We start from the raw sequence: 17,277 nt of genomic DNA on the forward strand, positions 1-17,277 counted from the left end.
GGCAGACCTAGCTGGGTTGCAGACAGAAATATTAGGCAATGTCGAATCCCAAGAAGGGGAATAAGAGGACAGGCTGGTGGAGGCCTGATCTCAAATAGACACATTTTCTCAGCAGGTCCAACGACTTACCCGTACAGTGGTATCACTTGAGGCAAGGCACCAGAAACTGTGGGCCCAGGGAACCTGTTGTACTATGCCAATAAAGTAGTCTGGCAGTAGGGGTGCGGGGAAATAGTGGAGCCGCCAACTCTGTCAGAATTCAGAAAGCTTCCACCATCAAGGCGGATGCGCTCAGGGATGTCATAGTCACTCTGGACATCGCTATCAAGTCTCTATGAATTCTTCTTGTGTGCTCCAGGAACCCGCCCCCCCCCCCACTGTCAAAACCTCCTGCACACTTTCAAATCTTCCCCAAGCCTAAAATCCTTTAAGAGATCCCTCTACATATCTATATCTATATCTATATATATATAGATATAGATATATATATATATCTATATATATATATCTATATATATATATATATATATATATATATATATATATATATATATAATCAACCTGTCATGGCTGATTATATATATATTTCTTACCTGTTCTATGTAAAAAAAAATGTTTATATTGTGTATTAATATTGTTTTTTTTTATTTTTTTGTACCCTATTGTATCGATGCAATGTTTTGTGGACCCACAACATACTTGAAAACAAGAGAAAGTTCAATGTCTCCTTCCTGGTAAAATATTTTATAAATAAAATAAAAAATAGGAGAGTCTGGTAAATTGTTTTGATGATTTACCGTTTGCAGTCTTGATGGAAAGGTGCAGCTTCTGGACGATCACCAAAATGCTAAAAGAGCCTGGCATATGATACCAGTGGGAAACATTAGGTACCTGAGATGTGTCCCTGTTGCTGAAAGGGCCCCTCATGATCACACAGGTAGTAATCTGCTCTTACCACAGCTGTACTACATCTCAATTGATGTGATTAGATATAAGTAAAAAGTCCACAATTTTCTTATTGTGTTTAGCATTGCTCAAGCTAAGATGCTACTGTTACTACAACAACAATCCAGCACCACCAATACAGTTTCACAACAAGGTATGATGAACATCCTCCACAACAAGAAATACTTCAAAAACAATATCCTGCCACATCCAAAACCAATACCAGGTACAGATAAATAATTTGAGCACCTAAACACTCAGATATTCATATTTTATAAATTCAATTGTCAATTTTTGTCTTTTTTATGGCTACATGCATTGTTTTCTCCATCATTTTATCCTGAGATGACTCCCATGCCATATGAATTCTGCCTCATTCAATGTTGACAGCTGTACCACTCATACATTATTTTTTTTTAAATCCATGTTTGTGCCTAGATCATCCACAACAGACTCTTATGCTCTAGCCACAATTTGGACACTAGATGAGATATGTTGTTAAGCTCACTAAATGATCCCCACAGTTTACAGTTTACCAGTTTGTCCCTTGCAGTTTAGGGTATCTTGCCTACTATTGTTTTTCTAGGTTAGGGCTGTAGTCTTTCTATCCCTCAGACCGGATGGCTTTTAAGAATATACCCCCCAACCTCTAAGCCATGGGGTAATGCATGTTAGGATGGTGCTCATTTCTCAATCTAGGATGGGTTGAGATACATAGTACAGTACTAATGTAAATGATCGGTGCACATTCCATTAACTTTTCCAGGCTCCCTGCCTTGTTCCTCAATTTATTTTTATTCTATTGTTATTTTTATCTTATACACATTTCAAATACTGTTTTTAATGTCAACGTAGCGCTAGTTAGATTGTCGCTACATGTAAACCACTTCACCTTCTAATGTTCGCATCTTAATATAAAACCCACATGACAACTGCATTTGCTCCTATTATTGTGTTATGCTATGATTTTTTATTAATGTCTTATTTCAGTATCTAGCTATGCCAATCTCATGTCTAACTGTGGCAAAAATAAAGAAAAAAACCTTTAAAATTAAAAGGAACATAATACTTGCTCATAGTTCCTACGAATCCAGTTATTAGCAAAGGAGGGATCTTCTATAACAAATCTAGATTAAGATTCAGGTCTATTAATAACTGACTGGAGGACCTGCCTATGGCCCTTACTATACCCCCCATGTATAGCTGGTGAATTGAGGTTTAATGAATAAAACGTTCAGCAGCAGGTCAGTGAATGGCTAAATAAATCCTCCCATTTATCAATAATAAAGAGGGACTGCCTTTGGTAATCTCCTTATCTACCCGGCCTTAGTCAGTGGGGATTACCAATATTTGTGGGTTTAGTAGACCTCCCAGTAGAGAAGGAGAAAGCCTCAGGCATGGAACTTGCTAATAACTCAATATTATACACCTTACGTGTCTTTTAGATGCATTTTCAAACCTGGACTATTTTGTGTATACGCATTGTATGCATAAGTATGTTTCCTAAATATTTTCTGCAGTCAATAATCAGATTGACTTTTGGAATAATTCTTAAAAGTGTCTGCTATAACAAGCAATGTATTAAGTTTAGATTTGCAATTATCTATATGTTTGCAAAAACAACATTTGTTCTATTATATTAGTGTAGGTTAAATATAAGTGACAGGTTTATTTTAAAAGTTCTAGCAACCGTTTTGGCAGAGATTCAGGTTAAAAAGATCCACGGTCTAAGGGTTGATTCCCTGCGTAATCCAGCTGAGATGAATGATGCAGGAACAGTTGTCAATGATAATGTATTTTTGTTGTAACTGCATTCTGCTGACTCAGATAGTGTTATTCTATTTAAGATTGATCTCTTTCAATCATCTGCACTCATCACTTATCTTAAAGAGAAACTGTCACTTTGGACATTTTTGCACATACGACAGCTGTTAGATTTAAAAAAAATCTTATATGTTTAAAAAGTTTTTAATGTGTATGCCCTGCCAGGCACACCTCCAGAGGCAACACATGCAGGACCTTTTTGAATACCGTCTTAAATTCCTTCATCAATTCTTCAAAATACGCATAAACCACAGATGAAAATCTAGTAGCCAAGTTTAATATACTCTAGCTATAGCATTTAAAACCAAATAAGTTATTTTGGTAATAAACTTACGGTAATTATAACTTATTTTGAAAGAAAAAACTAATTCAGCATAATAAATGAACTATCTCAAAATAAGTCTCAGTTGCTAATTTAAATAATAAAATACAATGGATTTTATTTTATAAAAGGCCAAACTTTAGCTTATATATATCTAGTGTTCTACTCCGCACATTTTTCGAATGACAGACACACACAGCACCTTCACGTCTCTTACACACAAATCCTAAAACGTAAATTTAAAAACATAATTATTACACATTTCCCCTGAAGTGAAATATGAAATCTGGAATTTGTTTAAACAAGTGGATTTGTTTGTATTTAAGTTCAAGTTACCCTGAGGCGGTATCGATCTTTCCACTTCAGTATAAGTGATTATGTCACCGGTGAAAATATTGTGTAATCCAATCTACACTGCATGTGGTGAAAACCATGTGCAAAGCAAGAATGTCTCCTAATAAATTCACTACACAAAGAGTGTATGAAGTAGATCCTTCGAAAGAGTGGTTGTAAAAGTTCAGACAGGCCTGAAGCTTGTGTGGAATCTTATTGAGCAGTGAACAGTAGAGTTGCCCAATACACTGTAGCCCTTTCTCTACCTCTCAGTATGTAAAACACACTAAAGAGAGCACAAGGGGGAAAAGCTGAAATATGAACCAGTTGTGCTTGAAATATATGTCAGTAACACTCACACGTCGCTGTGAGTTACAGAAATAAGAAGTCTATTGAATCTTCCTTCTTGTTTTTTTTTTTTTTTATTTGAACATCAATGTCTTTTTTTTAAAAAAAAAATTATTTCCTTTTTCTTTCTTTTTTTATTATGTCTTTTTGATGTATTTTTTTTTTTTGCAAAGTCTTTTTGGTGTATTCTATTTTTCTTTTCCAAAATGTTTTTTTTTAAAACATTTAACTGCAATATAATAATGTTGAAGCACAAAATTAAAATGGAAGATGGTTATTTTTTAAGTAATAACTTTTTTGTTTGTTTGAAACGGCTCAAATATTATACAAATTATTTAATGCTATCAGGGATGTAGAATGAGCACCAGTCAAAGTTTAAATTTGCAAAATACTTGAATTCATGAGGCAGTGGTAGTCGCCCTGACCTGCAATTCATGAGGGACTTTTCGTCACCGTGGTCAGTGTGGCACCATAGTGTTGATTCGATATCTTCATTGGTGAGTGCCGTTCTTTATCAAAAAAGTTTACAATTCCAAAATATAAATTTTTGTGTTCTTAGAAACAAATTCCAATTGCATTGTAACTTTATTGACATTGATACTAGTATGCACTCAACTTGAGGTGGATTTTTGCTTTGTATGGTATGGCTTACAGTAGTGGGAGTTTGTGTTTATTTGGTACAAGGCTTATAATGGGTGATTGGAGCTCCAATAAACGTCTGGTAACTTTTATTAATGATTTGGTGACAGATATCAGATTGTAAAGACATAACTATCAGAACTGCATACCTTTAGGATAAGCCCTTTGGCAGGGAACTATTTTTATATTAGATCATCAAGGATGAGATAGCAGGTTGAGTGTTTTTTTACAAAGGTATTTGCATGTTTTAGCACTTTAACTCTGCTGATTCTCTTATGCAGCTCCCTGTTGTTAGAATCAGTGTTGCTAAGAGTCAGTGGTGGATTTCTTAACTGCCACACCATCAGGGGGCAAGCACAGAATCCCAGTGAAAAGCTATTATGTGTTCCAAACCAAAAAGGAGTCTTTTGTCAGAGAATTGTTTGGCTAACAATGTGCATTTCAAAGAAAATTAATGCCCACCATGACAAGAAGGAAGAACTCAGAAAGAGCCACAAACAGATTAAGCACAGCAGACTGCAACAAACCAAACTGTAAAATGTCAGGAAGTCACAGGATTGCCTGTAGGAAAAGGCAACATATAAGGAGCACTTGCAGATGAAATAAAAATAGTTACAGATAGCAACTACTAATTTAATGGTGGCCAGCTTTTCAGCAACAAGGTGTTAAGTTGTTGGAGTAGCAACATCAGACATGAGTGCTCCTATTTCCTAATCTTTAAATATGTACATATATATATATATATATATATATATATATATATATATATATATATATATATAAAGATCAAAGGTAGGAAAAGCACTCCAAGGACTTCTTTCAATGTAGAAAATAAGTAAATTTTATTCGGCAACTGCCATAAAAACTTCAACGTTTCAGTCCTGTGTCAGGACTTTCGTCAGGATCCTGACGAAAGTCCTGACACAGGACTGAAACGTTGAAGTTTTTATGGCAGTTGCCGAATAAAATGTACTTATTTTCTACATTGAAAGAAGTCCTTGGAGTGCTTTTCCTACCTTTGATCTTTATCAAATTTGCTGACAAGCACCGGGCTATACCTACATCTTTACAGGAGTGCAAGCATCGGACAACATTGTGTATATATATATATATATATATATATATATATATTGCAACCATGGCACCTGTCCGGGAGTGGGATATATTGGGCAGCAAGAGAACAGTCAGTTCTGGAATTTCATGTGTTGGAAGCAAGAAAAATGGGCAATAGTGATGTCCCGAACGGTTCGCCGCCGAATAGTTCCTGGCGAACATATGCGATGTTCGGTCCGGCCCCTATTCGTCATCATTGAGTAAACTTTGACCCTGTACCTCACAGTCAGCAGACTCATTCCAGCCAATCAGCAGAAGACCCTCCCTCCCGGCCCCCGCACCTCCTGGACAGCATCCATTTTAAATTCATTTGGAAGCTGCATACATTTAAAAAAAATATATATATATATTATTTTCCCTTCGTATAGTGGCAATACTTATAAGTGGGATGTTCCTTAGGATTCTGGACAAGAAGCTCCCCCTTCTTTAGAATTTAAATGCTGTGCTCCGCCTGCTGCCTCCATATAAGCTGTAACTCAGAGACACTCCCCAGTTCTTCTTGTCCCGGCAACGGGACGGACAGTTTCCCCCACAGTGCAGGTGGAGATTTGGTGCGTTCAGCACAGGTTGCTGACCGGGAGGTGAGTGCCCGATAGTTTCCCGGGCGGGAACTGAGCGGCAACAGTACTTCCGGGTTCGCGTTACGGAACGTGACCGGGTACTGTCTTTTGTGGTTTTTCTGACGGAGTTCCCAGGCGGTCCTCCTTCATTGCTCATTACGCATGCGCACAGCGGTGGAACGCACGCCCGGGAGGCTTTGCGTTCCACCAAACACAGAATCACGCTACTGAGCATGCGCGAAACGGTGTTTGGCGCCAAATTTAAAATTTGGATACATGGCTGTGCAGGACCTTCCTGACCCCAAGGGTGGGTGTACAGTTCTGGTTCTCCGTGTCACCTGCCCTCCTACACGGATCTTAGGTGATTTAAGGTGAGGTTTAACTATGAACTCTCCTTTTTTTCACCTTTCTTTATGCATGCTTCTAGAATAAGTCCTATGTCTCCAGATAAGACAGATATAGACAAGATGTCAACTTCTGTTCCAAACACCACAAGTAAATCTAAGCACTTATGTTGTCTGGAATGTGCGTTACCTCTACCTGACGGATGTCGCAGGTTATTTCTAGTGCTGCAATTACCAACCTATTGTCCTACCGGGGTTTTGTCATTTTCCTACGTCGGATCTGGAAAGAATGTGACATCTCCTAGATGTTAGAAGATCCCTGAAAATCTGTCTTCAGATGACTCAGGGATTAGATCCTTAGATCTATTTGTATTCTTTCATGGCGCTAACAGGGGTTGTGCTGTCTCAGGACCCTCTTTGGCCAGATGGCTAACGTATACAATCAGGTTGGCTTATCAATCAAAGGGATTCCCCTTAGTTTCCCTTTAAAGGCTCGTGCCTCTAGAGCTATGACGACCTCCTGGGCTGAAAAAGCAGCCGCCTCACCTGAAGACATCTGCAAAGCTGCTGCTTGGTCTTCCTTACATACTTTTATCAAGCATTGTAGGCTGGACGTATTCTCATCATCTGAAGCTGCTTTGGGCGTAAGGTGCTACAAGCTGTGGCCTGCTGAGTTCCCACCCTTTGTTGTTTGCAGGGGTCTTGCTATATCCCACTTGTAAGTACTGCCACTATACGAAGGGAAAAACAGTAATTTTACTTACCGTAAATTCCTTTTTTCTTAGTATAGTGGCAGTACTGGCTTTCCCTCCGCTTTCAAATAGATTAAATTCTATGCATCATTCGGTCTCCGTTTGGTTCTTTTGTATTACTGGTGAGTGTCTCTGAGTTACAGCTTATATGGAGGCAGCAGGCGGAGCACAGCATTTAAATTCTAAAGAAGGGGGAGCTTCTTGTCCAGAATCCTAAGGAACATCCCACTTGTAAGTACTGCCACTATACTAAGAAAAAAGGAATTTACGGTAAGTAAAATTACTGTTTTTTTTTATTTTATTTTTATTTATTTTTTTTAATTCTTTATTTTTGTAGTGCATGGAGGTATAACAAATGAGCATGTGGTACCCCAACGGCATTCCTCATGCTTTTCAAGTAACAATTGTAACAATAGGGTATATGTTAATACCCTAGTCTGCGCGGAGCCCTCCATGGGTGAAGATGGATTCATTTTTTTTTTGCGCTCGGGTTTTTTGTTATTTTTAAGTTCGACGGGTATGATGGCTTTTTATTTGGCCTTTTTTGGGGCTGAAAAATTAAGATTTTAGAAAAAAGAAGACGTCGAATAGTAAGTTGAATTTTACTTTACAGGGTAGTAATTTTATTCCCCCCTCACTACTTAAGGTGAGGGGGGTAGGTAGGGGCTTTTTTATTTGGGTGGGGGGGTGGGTGACTAGGGGCTTGGGGACCCCTAGTCACCTTGATGGGGGGGATTTTCATTTAGGGCCCCCACCCGCCGCTCAGGGGTGGGGGCCGGTGGGGACAGTAGGTCCCCCCCTTTATTGTTTTTTAGGGCCCCCACCCACCGCGCAGGGGTGGAGGTCGGGGGGAGGACAGTAGGTCCCCCCCCATTATTCTTTTATAGGACCCCCACCCGCAGCTCAGGGGTGGGGGCTGGGGGGAGGAAAGTAGGCCCCCCTCTTATTGTAATTTAGGGCCCCCACCCGCCGCGCAGGGGTGGGGGGCGGGGGGAGGACAGTAGGTCCCGTCCCCCCATTATTCTTTTATAGGGCCCCCATCCGCAGCTCAGGAGCCATGTTACTCTGTATATAGAGGGAGCCATGTTTACACGGTATATAGAGGGGAGCCATGTTACACTGTATATAGAGGGGAGCCATGTTACTCTGTATATAGAGGGGAGCCATGTTACTCTGTATATAGAGAGGAGCCATGTTTACACTGTTTATAGAGGGAGCCATGTTACTCTGTATATAGAGAGGAGCCATGTTTACACTGTATATAGAGGGGAGCCATGTTACTCTGTATATAGAGGGAGCCATGTTTACACGGTATATAGAGGGAAGCCATGTTACTCTGTATATAGAGGGGAGCCATGTTACTCTGTATATAGAGGGAGCCATGTTTACACGGTATATAGAGGGGAGCCATGTTACTCTGTATATAGAGAGGAGCCATGTTTACACTGTATATAGAGGGAGCCATGTTTCTCTGTATATAGAGAGGAGCCATGTTTACACTGTATATAGAGGGGAGCCATGTTACTCTGTATATAGAGGGGAACCATGTTACTCTGTATATAGAGGGAGCCATGTTTACTCTGTATATAGAGGGAGCCATGTTGCTATCTGAGGTGGTTAACTATGATTGGCCCTGGCATGTTTGTTAGTCTGGCCTACATGGTTGTCTGGCATGAATAAAAGTAGCATGTTTGAACTATATTAGTAGTTAGACTAGTTTGCACTAAAACATGGAAGACATCCTAGTATGAATCGTGATCAACCGCTCTCAGAGACTATGCATTGCGACATGTATATGATGTGGAAAGGTTAACTGTTATGACTGTCTATAGAAGAAGTGGCTTTAGCTGCACCTTAAGGATCACCAGTCCGTGGGTGCTGTATCTCTGCGACTGCTATTCAGGAGCCATAGATTGCCTGGTATTGTTGCCAATGCTATTCAGGAGCCATAGATTGCCAGGTATTGTTGTCAATGATATTCAGGAGCCATAGATTGCCGGGTATTGTTGCCAATGCTAGTCGGTGTAGTCCTGTAGCCTCCTGGACTGTTTGCAATTGTTTGCGGTGCGTTAAACGGGGAGTTTGGTCTGTCACTGTGAAGCGGGCATAACCCTTACACTACCTGATCGATACAACATCATACCTGATGTTTTAAAGCACGTTATTCCAAACAATTTAGGAATGTTAGGTGATTTATGCCCTTTATGGATTAAAACCAGACTCTGCATCAACTATGTAATTTTCCATGGGAGTTTTGCCATGGATCCCCCTCCGGCATGCCACAGTCCAGGTGCTAGTCCCTTTGAAAGAACTTTTCCATCACTATTGTGGCCAGAAAGAGTCCCTGTGGGTTTTAAAATTCGCCTGCCTTTTGAAGTCTATGGCGGTTCGCCAGGTTCGCCCGTTCGCGAACATTTGCGGAAGTTCGCGTTCGCTGTTCGCGAACGGAACATTTCATGTTCGCGACATCACTAATGGGCAAAGGTAAAGATTTGCAAAGATCTGATTGACTTTAAGAAGGGACAAATAGTAATGGCTAAACAACTGGGTCAGAGCATCTCCATGACAAGTATTTTGGGGTGTTCCTGATATGCAGTGGTTAGTACCTACGTAATGCAAGGAAGGACAATCAGTGATCCTGTGTCAGGGTCAAGGGCGCTCAAGGCTCTTTGATGCCCCTAGGGGCAAATGCTAGCCCGTCTGACCCAGTCACACAGAAGAGCTATTATAGCTCAAATTGCTGAAAAACATAATGCTGGGCATAGTAGAAAATGTGTCAAAACATACAGTGCATTCCAATTATATGTGTACCGGGCTGAGTAGCCGTAGGCCATCAGAGTACCCACAATGACGACTGTCCACTGATGAAAATGCCATCAATGGGGATATGTTTGTGAGAACTGGAACATTGAGCAATGGAAGAAGGTTGTCTGGTCTAATGAATCACATTTTCTTTTAGATCAGGTGGATGGCCAGGTGCATGTATTGTGTTCACATGTGGAGGATATGGCAGCAGGATGCACTATGGGAAGAAGGCAGGCCGGTGGAGGCAGTGTTATGCTCTGGGCAATGTCCTGCTGGGAAACCTTAGTTCCTGGCTGGATATTACTTTGACACTTGCCAAGAGATTGTTGCAGAACATGTACACCCCTTCAAAGCAATGGTGTTTGTTGATGGCAGTGGCCTTTTCACCAGGATAGTGCACCCTACCACACTGCAAAAATTGTTCAGGAATGGTTTGCCAGCACACAAGGTTGTCTTGGCCTCCAAATTCCCCAGATCTCAATCGGACTAAGCATCTGTGGGATGTGCTGGAACAACAAATCTGATCCATGGAGGCACCACTTTACAACTTGCAGGACTTAAATGATCTGCTGCTAATGTTTTTTTTTTTTTTAAATTCTTTATTTTTGACGTGCATGAGGCTAACAAGCATTCTCACTATGCCATAACAGTCATGGCGAGTTAAAGGTAAACTGTGATGTTAACAGTATAGGCATATTGATATGTCAGTACACATTTTTGTTTTTATATAGGGACATAAGAGTAAATTAGTTTAACATAACGAGTGAGTTAGGAAACATTCTATAGGTCGGCACCACATCAGTGTATCATCAGTTTCCACAATATTCCGACAGTGGCATGATAGGTCACATACATTTTATATTATACACGCTTAGCCAACTATGTGTGTCGTCTGTGTGATGTTAATTAAAATAGGACAAAAATTTTTCCCTAGGAACAAGCGCAGATGGCATGCAATCCGTCTAGCAATATACAATTAGTCACGTGTAGGATATGGCTAAACAGTAGACAGGTCTGATAAATAGTACACTGATACCAAGCTACATTAACCCAGTACTGTCCTGTTACTAGTCTAGCTTAAAGGAGACTATATAGGTTGTCATATCTGAAGAGAAATCATGAACTATATACAATTTAGCTAACATATAACTTATTGAAGAGGAGTTTCATATGAACCCCAAACCGTGGGTAAAAAATTAGTGGGTGATGTCCCTTTGGAGCCTGGATAGTCCTGCTTCACCTCATGTTGTGGCCACCGCATTGGTATCAGAGCAGGCCCTCTGAGGGACAAACGGGGTAATCCTAGAGGGGTCCCATGTGTGCGCGTTAGCGGTATAGCTCGGGCCAGTTTGGGCAAGCGCATCTCGTGGGAGGCCGATGGTTTCCAGCATGGCCGCCGCCTCCTTAATGTCCCTGACTGCGTGCACAGAGTCCTCTTTCAGGATGTGGAGTAGCCGCTGTGGTCTCCAGCGATATGGGATGGCATGGGTGCGCAGCAGTGAGTTAAGTGGTTGGAGAGTCTTCCTCCATTTCAGGGTGTCCCCAGATAGGTCTGAATAAAACGTGAGCGCCATGTTTTCGAAGGAAAGTGGCGAATTCCCTTTGGTTGCTGCCTGTACCGCTGCTTTCTCCCTGCCGCTGCTGAATCTGACCACCAGATCACTGGGTGCGGTCTCGGGGGCTTTTTTAGGCTTTGGTATGTGAAAGATCCCGTCAGTCATAATGCTTTTTGCCTGCTTGGGCGTAAGTAGCGACCCTAGCAGCCTTCTCACCAGGTGCGGGAGTTCTGCGTCTGGGATCGCCTCTGGGACACCCCGTATCTTGAGGTTATTTCGATGCCTGCCGTCTTCCATCACAGCCAAGCGTTGTTCCAAGATGGCTTGCTGTGTCTGGAGGGTCCGAACTGCACCAGAGAGAGTGGTGATTGTCTGGGCATGTTCAGCTGCTGTCGTCTCCACCGTCCCCAAGTGGCCCACCAGGCCCGTTAGATCTGCCCTGAGTGAGGCCATGTCGGCTTGCAAGGTGAGCTGGAGGCCGTGTAGTAGCTCCTTCAGAGTGGCATTTGTCACCGGAGCTGAGTCAGTGTTCTTTGGAGCTGTCTGGGGCCGTGGTGGGAGGGGGACCACAGCGGATCCCATCCCCATTAGCGAGTCCTCCGAGGAGTCTGAGTACTCATCCATATCAGCGGCCATCTTGGGCCTGCTTGTGCCGTGGGCCTGCCGGAGTAGATCTCCTATGTTCATGCCCGCTTTGGGCTTATCGGGCTTTTGCTTTTTCAGCTTGCGGCCCATGACCACTATTAGTAGCCGTGGTCCGGTTTGCCAGCGGTGGTAAGGGGTTAGAAATTGCCAAATTGCGGCGGTAATTGTCCTGCTGCTAATGTTTTGATGCCAGATACCACAGAAAATGTTCAGATGTCTTGTGGAGTCCATGCCTCGATGTATCAGAGCTGTTTTGCCATCACAAGTTTGACCTACACTGTTTTAGACAAATTGTTTTTTTTTATATTCTTTATTTTTATCTGTATTGTGCATCGTATAACAACAAAGCCCGCTTTGCCACAACAGCAAATGCAAGTGAATGTCAAACAAAAGGAACAGGTGTAAGGCAGTTAGATTCAGGCACTTTTATAGAGTTAGAGGAATCAGGCTAATGTGTCCATAGTTATGAGCTACGGTGGTGTCTGGTAGAGAAAGCCCCATGGGCACAGGAGTATATTAATTAATTTAAAAAGACATGAGAATTACATGAAAGTGTACTGTTAGGGGGTTGCAGTAGTTTTCCCCCATAGGGTAGCACGGTATGGGGCATCAAAGGCTCGCGTGTGTAGGAGAACCCCTAAGGGATTAGAGCCCCTCCATGAGTCTATGGATAAGGTACTATATCTTACTATCAAGACTTGGAGAGGGGTGCGGGTGGCCTCCGTTATGGTCCCCAGTGAGTGGGTCTAGAGGAAACATGAGCATAATTACCCAAATGTGTGCGGTGAAAGAACATAATTAAACAAATAAAATCAGCCTATGGCAACTTAAATATAAACGCGGTACACAGTAGTGTTAGTTGGTGGACCCGTCATAGGTTTGGAAGTCCGTCTGGGGCAGTGTCGTTCAGGTTTCTTCCCTGGTGTGCACTTTGCGTTGTGTGGAGCGGGGGGTGAAATCCTGTATAGTGAAGGGGTTCAGACACGCCAGACCTGTTCTTGCTGTCCCCACTGGGCCGTGCAGGTTCAGGCATTGCAGGTGGTATTCCAGCTTTTGGAAACTTGAAGCCTTATATGTGGAGCCCTGGTGTGTAAAGGACAGGGCCTTCGGGAAGCCCCAGTGGTAGGAGATGTCCTTAGCTCGTAGGGTCATCAATAGTGGCTGTAGGGTCTTACGCCATGCAATAGTGCCTCGGGTGAGGTCCGGGAACAGCGATAGGGCGGACTCTTCAAACATCAGGGGAGTGTGTCCACAGGCAGCTACACGAATTGAGGTCTTGTCTTGCAGGGATTGGAATCTGATTATCAGGTCTGCTGTCGCCTCTGATGGTGCTGACGCCGGTTATGGCAGTCGCAAAATGCCTTCAATCCTAAATGCTTTGGCTTATTTTGGTGATAGTAGCGTATTTAGCAGGCAGCGCACATAGTGCGGCAGGTCGGTCAAGCTCACCGAGTCTGGGATTCCCCGCACTTTTAGGTTGTAACGCCGTCTTTGATCTTCCAGAGCCTCAGTTCTGTCTGCCATGGCATTCTGTTTCTGTTGGAGTTCCGCCAGTTTGCGTTCCACAGAGGTGAGCCTATTGTCGTGTGTGCTCGTCGTTGCCTCCAAGAGGGTTATCTTGGTCACGGAACCTTCTATGGCGTCCTTATAATTTGCCATGTCAGCCGCTATGTTCGCTCTTAGTTCGGACAGCATGTCTTTCAGTTGGGCCACTGTGACAGGGTCTCCGGTAGCTGGTGGCTTGGCTTTAGGCGCTGCTGGCAGGTCAAACGAGGCCCCCTCTCCATGGTCGTAGGAAACATCTTCAGAGGAGTACGATGAGCCTTCGTCTCCCGGCGCCATTTTGTCCCATGTAGGCTTTTGAGGGCCCCGCATCAATTCACCAATGTCGCGGCTGAAGGGACCTTTGTCTGCCCGCTGTTTCTTATTTTTTCGACCCATTGCACTCTTAGAAAGTTGGGTGGCAGTTTGCTGTCGGGTTCTGGTACCAATTCCGCCTTATTACCGCAATATATAATAACATAAGCCCGGAGCTCGAGAGAGTCAGACAAATTGTTTTAATGTTGTGACTAATCAGTGCAAGTACTAATTTGGGATTGCCCCATGTTATCTGGAGTACTTCACAGAAATCTATCTAATTTAACATTTCTTATGAAGCAGAAGCACCCTTGCTTCCCTAAGTCTAACAATTTCTCATGAGTGGTACAACAAGTGATATATATTTTGACATATTGGTATAAAAGGAGTAAAATTGATTAATAATGATAATTATCAAATGCTCCCTGTATTACAACACACTTGTTACTACAGACTAAGGAGATTTATACAACTTTTTGTCTGGTTCTTTTGAAGTGACATATTGTGCATTAACTAGACTTATTTTATGACCATGTCATGCATATGCATTGACCCAACCCAATTCATCATGGTAAGTGTGTGGAATGGTCAATGGCAACACATGTTTTATTGCTTTACGGGTCTATTAAGGCTCCAAATGGTATTATTTCTTCTGACCAGAGGTCATTTAGTCGGTCACAATCGTGAAAGATAAATTTTGAATGACTGCTTAGTGTACCATGTGCACTCCTGTTATTTAATGATATTTTAGTAATACATTTATAAAACAGATTTTGCAAAGTTGTAAAATGGTGGAAGCGTGTTTGCAAAAATTAGCAGGGATTTATTCACTAAACAGTGAGATGTTTTGCATTAATGATCAACTTTAAAAATGTGTACAAAATAACAGATTCAGTGAAAATGATCCAACTTTGCTAATCAGTAGTCAGCTTACAAACTACTCTTTAGATAATAATAAAAAAAAACTAAAAGTTGAAGGAGTTGTTCAATCGAACCAAAAAACACAAAATAAATATTTAACAACATTAAAGATAATAGACGTAAGTTATTTAAATTATGCATTCAGTTTTAGTGATTGGAAAGTCGTCGCTATTCTCTTACAGTTTCATTTGTTTTGTGAATCTGGAGTTCTGGATTCAAAAAGAGATAATTGATCAAAAAAAGATGATTGATCAAAACAATATAACTGGTAGCTGGGGGATGAGAAGTAACCAATAGAGTGAAAACAGGAAGACCAGTAGATAAAAAAAACACCCATACATATTATTTATGATATATTTCATGAATATATAAATACAGATGTATTTATTTATTGACTCCTCCTTCTCTCCTTTATTGGTTGCTTTTTCACACTTGTTCTGTGAACCAAATGGTTTGGAAAATGCACCTATCAGTTTACCAGAAAATATCTCTGTAATATTTATGTTCTGTAAATATTTTGCAGTACGCTGATTAGCCCAGTTTCTCACCCTTTTGGTTCACCTGAATCAGCTTCCCCAAAATGATCGCATAGGCGATATTTGTGACCATATGAACGCAATTTGGTCTAACCAAAAAAAAAAAAAAGCATTTTTGTGGACAAATTGATTTGGCCGAACCAAATTTTGCCTTATGCATCATATTTCTTCAATGGTTTTAAACATATAAACAGCCCAGGAATCTCTATTTCAACTTCTAGTGTAACAAAAGCATTTGGATCCTAATAATTACTTTACTTGCTCCAGCCTAGAATTAAAGGAATACTCTAATAAAAAGCAATATATATATATTTAAGACCCCTGGGATCCTTTATAGCTGTAAATTAATATCCTCTACTCACTATTAAAAAAAAAAAAAAAAAAAAAAAAGTTTAGAAATTACTTTTCAGTTTACCGATAATCCAGCACATACAGATTCTTTACTGCAGCCCTGATGACTTTTGCCCAAACAAATGGTTCTCATAGATAAGTATTGAGGACATACGACACATGCACTTAAAATGTCACGATCTGTTATTGTTTGGATGAAGTATTAGTTGTACATCCACAGGGTTATCCACTAATGTGAGAATTAAAATTAATTTGAATGAATTTCAAATTAATGTTAAAAATAGCTGCAATGGAAACATTCTCTAAGTGAGCTATGCTTCCAGATTGGCTACTTTGGCCTTAAATTTAAAATTCACTTTGAATTCTCACTCTAGTAAATAACCCTGCCAGTGTCTGGAGTTGACATCTGCTTGCCGATGCATGATGCAAAATAAAATCTATGTATATATTTTAGAACAAAGCACCTGAGGCTGTTGGAAATAGTCAATAGGGGTGTGGGGATTGCAAAATACAAACTGTTAGATTAACCTTCTTTGCTGCCCAGGCAGTCCCTTCATTTACACATGTATCATGTATATTAATGTAATAGTAATTTTACATTCTGCTCAAAGGAACACTATAGGGTCAGGAAGACAAGCCCCCTTAGAAGGAGTTAAACTCACTTAATTTCCAGCGCGCGTCGGTCCGCAGGCCCTGCCCCTGATCCACCTCCTTGGTGACATCATCAGAATTTGTTTTTTTAGCCAATCCAATGCTTTCCCATAGAGAAAGCATTGGATTGTCTGAAATCGACAAGGAGGCGGGTTGTAAGAGGGGCAAAACGCTATATAATACTCTTCCGCAATTTAAACCAGGATGGATACGTTGAGATTTCTCTCATTTTCAAGTATGTCCTGGGTCCACAAAACATTGAATTGTTACAATAGGATACAATATTACAAAAATACAATACACAAACAATATATATATATATATATATATATATATATATATATATATATATATATACATACACACATTATTATTTGTTATTGCAATATTTATCAGAATTAAAAACATGTAAAACATCTATTTTTGCTTAGACTGATTCACTAATAAGAACTATTAAATGAATAATATAAAAATCAAAATACATAGGTATTGGTTTTCCATCACTGATGATGATCAACCACCATATTTTTAAAAAAAAAATGAAGTTCACAACATATAAGGGGTATGGTAGGTATCTGCTAAAGCATAATGATATGATTAATAATTGGAACGGTGCTAATCATTTAACCGCTGCAAACTATTTGTATTACTTTATTTATAAAGCTCAAATATATTGTACATTTGCAATAGGGAATACAACACACGAAGTGGTCCTCTGTTCCTTTTTTGTTGTCTTTACTGCACTTTTTATTTCCCCCATTTGTACAGCATCACA

This window comes from Pelobates fuscus, chromosome 2 (assembly GCF_036172605.1).
Source record: "Pelobates fuscus isolate aPelFus1 chromosome 2, aPelFus1.pri, whole genome shotgun sequence".
In the NCBI taxonomy this organism is placed as follows: domain Eukaryota; kingdom Metazoa; phylum Chordata; class Amphibia; order Anura; family Pelobatidae; genus Pelobates; species Pelobates fuscus.